The sequence below is a fragment of the Pteropus vampyrus genome, unplaced genomic scaffold, assembly GCF_000151845.1.
Source record: "Pteropus vampyrus isolate Shadow unplaced genomic scaffold, Pvam_2.0 Scaffold52, whole genome shotgun sequence".
In the NCBI taxonomy this organism is placed as follows: domain Eukaryota; kingdom Metazoa; phylum Chordata; class Mammalia; order Chiroptera; family Pteropodidae; genus Pteropus; species Pteropus vampyrus.
In genome coordinates, this window is record NW_011888833.1 from 547,495 (window position 1) to 553,050 (window position 5,556).

At 56.3% G+C, this 5,556-nt stretch overlaps 1 long non-coding RNA gene across 1 annotated transcript; it reads left to right on the top strand.

Moving 5' to 3' along the window:
* The first annotated feature begins 232 nt into the window (after positions 1–232).
* On the top strand, positions 233–4,651 carry LOC111739647. The gene is made up of 2 exons (XR_002780329.1): positions 233–1,065; positions 1,587–4,651. It is a non-coding gene; the product is annotated as an uncharacterized LOC111739647 (long non-coding RNA).
* Positions 4,652–5,556: the final 905 nt, after the last annotated feature.

Sequence of the window (5,556 nt, forward strand, 5' to 3'; positions counted from 1 at the left end):
CCCACCTCCTGCCTCCTTCCCTCGCTTCTCCCCCACCTCCTCCCTCCCATCCCTGCCCCCACTGCGTCCTTTCCCCACCTCTGCCCTCCCCTCCCCCCCCACCCCGCTCTCCCTGGGCCCAGGCCGCAGGCAGCTCCCTTGCTGCTGTACACGGATTGGGGCAGAGTGTGGTTGCAAGGCCCTGGGTCAAGAATTCCGGGGGGGCGGGGACGGGGGGGAAGCTTGCCGCTGTGCCGGGCCCGCCGCCCGGCTCCCTCCCGTCTGCGCCTGGAAGCTGGCCTTGCTGTAGGGCGGTGGCTCCGCCCGGCCCGCGGCCAGCCTCTCCGCCTCTCTGTTTAACGACGATTCTGCCCTTGCAGTTCAGCGCGGATAAAAAGGCAGCATTCGTTTTTATTTTAGAGAGGAAAAGGAGGGCGGAAAAAAGGGACTGAGGTGCGTGGCGAGGCCTGGGGGAGGCGAGAGAACAGGAGAGGAGGCCGCTGGGACAAGAGGGGCTTTGAGAGCCGAATTTCCTATTTGGGTACCAGGCAGGGAAGGTAGGTGTAAAGAGAGTGGGGGCTGGACGGGAGTCCCCCGGAGGGAAAGTGTGTGTGTGGTATTTTGCTGCCAGGAATAATGACCACACCTCCAGGTCTTCGAACACAGTAAATCCAGGGCCACAGCCGAAGCCTGTTTGGAGGAGGTGTGATGAGGGGCCTTGTGCAGAGAGGACAGCCCCTGCTTTCCCAAGGGACAGGCCCAGCGCATAGTAGGCACACGATGAAAAACAGCAGCTAACTTGTCAGGCACTGTGCTAAGGATAAGAACTCTGCCAGATTTGTTGCATTTAATCCTTGTAACAATCAGGCGAGCCTTTGGGTGGGGGTGGGGGGTACGACACCAAGGCGTGCATAGGCTAAGTGACCTGGCCCCTGGCAGCACAGCTGTTAGTGGCAGACCCAGGACTCAAACCTACATCAGCCCGAATCCAAAACCCACGTCACAATGACTTAGATTTGCCGGTGTGAGACCAAGTGGTTCGGCTTCAGCACAGATGGACCTGATACCTGTCTGGAGGACGGGCAGGTAGGTTTGCCGGCCGTGGAGTGCGGGGCGGCCTGTCCCAGACTTGTCTCTCACAGTGGACATAGCAGCGCTTCTTTACCTCTCAGGACGTAGCTGAGGCCTTTCGGTGGCAGGAGTCTGAATTCCTAGACCCTCTCCGGGGTAGGCACTCATGGCGCGTTTGTCTCTAGCTAACCCCGCTCTCCTATGCTTCCTTAGGGGACCCCCGGCAGGCCCCAAGCTGGCAGCCCTGGGCCAAGTTACTGGACTGGCCAATAGGATTTGTTAAAGTCCCCCAAATTCTCGTTCTTCGACAGAGGAAAGAAACAGTCTTGAGGAGGGGGAGACCAACAAGGCCAGTTAAAGGTTTTAACGGGACCCTTACAACACACCTAGAAATCTCTACTGGACTCTGAAGAACACCGTGGAAAAACATGGGATCCTTGGTCCCTGTGGTGCCCCCGGGGGGGGGGGGTGATAGTGACAGGACATTGGACATTCGTGGTCCAGCATGTGTGTGTTCCTTTCCTGTTCATCTCCAGCAGAGGCGAAGCACGCCAGCGCTGTCAAACTCCGTCAGGCTCCAAGACCGCACGAAGGACGTTTTTGCTTCAGGCGCTATTTTTACTACTACTTAACATCTATACACTCAGAAGTCACCGGAACACACCCTAATCCTCACCCAAGGATGAGATTCAGATTCGACAAGCCCAGCCTTCTAAGAAAGGCTGTGGGAAGCCGGGTTCTCAAACCCGGAGACCCCACGTGTTCCGTGCTCAGGTGGAGCTTAGGGGAACCGGTGCTGTGGATTAACGCCTTACGGAGCTGTCTGCTGGCTTTTATTCCTACACCTCATTCTGCTACCAGATTGATAACTAAGCCCCTGTAGGAGCACGAGGGAGCTACCCTCCTAGGGACCCTTCCTCCATTTTTATAGGTGAAGAGTTGAAGCCACTAAAAGGGCTCATGACAACCTGACAGCCAAGCCTCGTTTTCGGGGTGGGTGGGTCAGATGGCAGGCTTGTGGCTCCTTAGGGAGATGGCCAAGCGGAGAAGGATGACGGGTCCCATGGCCAGCTGTGGGGGTGGCTGGGCCCCCTACCACGGAAGGGACTGTGGGTTCCAGGCAGCTGCCCCACTGTAGAATCAGGCCACATTTTGCAGGGCGGCCAACTCCTTTGTCTCTTTGCCATCTAGCCTGATGGCAGAGGCCAAGGCCCACACGTCTTCAGGCTTTCCCTGTGAGGAGGAGGAGCCCTGGAGGCTGGCTGGCCCACAGTCTCCTCCCCGCTTCCGCAGGGCACCCTGGGAGAAGGTAACCAGGTAGGTTAGTAACGAAACACAGCCCACAGTGCCTGCGCTGACAGCCCACCAGCCTCCCCAAGCAAGCGCAGGGCTCAGGGCTGTGCCTCAGTGGGCCCTGGGTGCTCTTTGCTGCTTGCAGGCGACCCTACATCCTCCACGGCCAGCCCCCTCCGCCACCACCATGCCCCGCGTGCCCAGACCTTTCCCGGCGGCTGAGCCTGCACTGGGCACCATTCCTGGTGCCATCCCAGGAACCCACGGGCAAGTCCAAGGTAACGTGCTCTGTGAGACACAGTGGGCAGTGTGGGTGTTTGCCTTCGATGGAGCCCACCCTCACACCCTGGGTCTGGGTCTGGTCTGGGGCGAGGCAGACGTGAGGGAGGCACTCTGGCCTTTCAGCGCCTCCTAAATCACCCCCGACGGAGCCACTTAACTTCCGCACGCTCGGGCTGCCACTGGCTGTGTCCCCAGAGATGAACTACAAGTCATAACATCAGAGGAAGGTCTGCGTAAATCTTCCCCGCTCACGAGATTATAGAAAATTGAAGATGAGAAGGCTATGAACGGCCGTCCAGTTCGACCTCCTCATCCTGCAGCTGCGCACACTGAGGCCGGGGGGCGTGTGGCCAGCCCGACCCCCACACAGCTGTTCCTGGCGGGGTTGCGCCCCCTCCCAGGGCTGTGGCACCCCGTCCCACTCAGTTGTAGCACCCTTCAACTTCCAAAGACATCTGAGGAGAACTCAGCCTCCAGCACCTTCCTCCTCTTACGTGTATTGCTTCCAGCTGCTGGGACTCTGCACTTCTGAGAAGGGGTGGCCCGCCGGGCCTTGAGGGTCAGCGTTCAGGGAATGCTGACTGACGTGCAGGGCGGGCAGGTGACTGGAGGCCTAATTGCCAGCCTCCTCCCTGGCACCTGGGGATCTGTCATTCAAGTCCCTGGGTTTGTGCCTTCGGCAAAAACCAACCCACAGAGTCGGTTGCTAACTCCAGTCACTTGAATGTTGGCCCTCGGGGGAGGGAAACCAGAGGAAGTGCCATGTGTCATCTGGTTGGCCTTGGAGGGAGGCAGTCTGGGCCCCACGGAATGCAGCCTCGGGGACTTCGGTGCTCTTGGGGGTCCCCTAACGGACAGGTTGCAGAGGAAAACTCACACAGCCAGGTGTTCTTGGCTTTGTCTTTGCCTGGCGAAGGCCCTTGGGTTGCAGGTAATCCACCTGAGGTTACGGAACCACGTGGATTAAGCCGTGTCTCAGGCCCAAGGACAGCTGGCCGCTAGGGCCGCAGGCCGGGCTCCTCCTCCAGCCCTCAGCCCTGCTTTGCGTTTCCCTGTGCCACAGACTCTCCTTCTTCGCCACGATCCTTCATCAGCAGCTCCACGGTCACATTGCTTCTAGCTCCCGACATACCTTAGGGGCTCGAGCCATCTGTGGTGGACGCAACGAATAAGACGAGGCCAGACTGCAAAGTACAACAGGAGACCCCCCAAGAGTTCCGGCGGACGCAAGGGGAGCCACTTTGTGGGACAGGCCGGGATAACGAGGGGACGCTTGAGAAAGAGCTCTGGGACTCTCAGGGGACATGTCTACGACTTGGGAAGGGCGGGCCTCTCGGAATGTCCCTGCCTGAGGCCTGTCCCCCCAGCTGTGAGAAAGCCCCCTGTGAGGGATATTGTTGGGAATTTGAATGAGAGAGTACTTAAGAACCTTCTCCTGTTCCAAAGTGTTGTGAGGTGGTCACGGGTCGGGTCACCTCTTTCCCGTTTAAACATTTTCTAAGTGGGCCGAGTGGAACGGTTTTTCTGAGTGAACATGTTTTCCGTGTTTTGGACGGGATGACGGGATTCGCTCTGTAGAGACGATGCCCGTTTTCTGAACCGTGGTTTGGAAAGTGCGAGATTCCGAGGAGGAAGACTTTGATTTCCTGGGAAACGCGTGCTGTCCTCGGAGAGCATCCTAAGAGAGACCAAAATGTACAAAACGACTTTTCTTATTCACATGTCCACCCTGATAGATAGTCATGAGTATCTTTCTAGACAAGGCATGGCGTCTGTTCCAAAGAGGATGGTTTTAGCACTAGGTGGCTGAGAACGGAGGTGAATTACCCCATGGCACTCAGTGTAGGTCACCGGCAAGGACTTAACCCTGTCGTGGCCAGACAGCAGGGTAAACGAGACCCTTTTTCAATGAGGCAAAGTTTTCTTTTTGAAAATAGCACTAAAAGTTGAGTGTTGACACAGAACTCGGCGAATACTGAACACAGGGGCCTGTGTATTTTATAAATTAAAACAAAAGACAAGCTAACGGTGCTTGGAGAGGATTGTGTGTTTCTCATTCAGAGGGAAAAGGGACAAAACATCAGGGTGGAGGGGCTCCAGGCACCTTCTAGCGAACATGTGCAGCACAGACTCACTCTCCTGGACCTGAACACTCAGGAGCAGAGACGTGGCCTGAAAACGTGTCACGGGAATGTGTGCCCGTTTCTTTGGCTGCACGATGAAATTTTTGCTGCCTAGAAGCGTCAGAGGTTGGAATGTCACAGCTAGTGTTCTGGTACCCTAAATAAGTAGGAAGTCTTCCGTGGAATTCTGATTTTTGAACATGTATTTCAAAAAGCCAACACAAAGGCCCGACCATAATCTCAGCACATGCAAACGACAGAAACGGAGCGGCTTGGAAGCTACGTAAAGGGTGAACCTTCTCTCTCCCCGACAGCAGCCAGATTCTCGAGCCAGTGTCGTGACAAGAGCAGGAAAGCCTCCGGTCGTTTGATACTGATTCCAGAACCTTCCCAGGAGATGAATTTATAGGGAAATGGGATCAGTGAAGCCAGAGCAGACCCGAACTGGGAAACTGGGAGGCTCCTATTATTTTGTCCTGGAACACAGGACAATGCATGTTCTTACCTGGGCGTCAGCACCAGATGGTGGCTTTCCTGTGGGTCTGGCCTTTGAGCCCGATCAGGGCCTTGCTCTCCTGGGTCCTCTGTGCCCTACAGGGTAAATTAGTGGGATGGAGACAACTAATGGGCCAGTTGGAGCAGTTCCCATGCATTTTCTTGTTTACGCTTTGCTGGCCTCTGGCACCACTGGGCTTCCAGGCCTTTAAGGACAGGGACACATCTTGTCAGCATCGTATTCCCAGCAGTTATTGACTGTTAATTATAAAATGAAGCGAACAGGTCCAAAGGAAGCAAGCCCGCATTAACC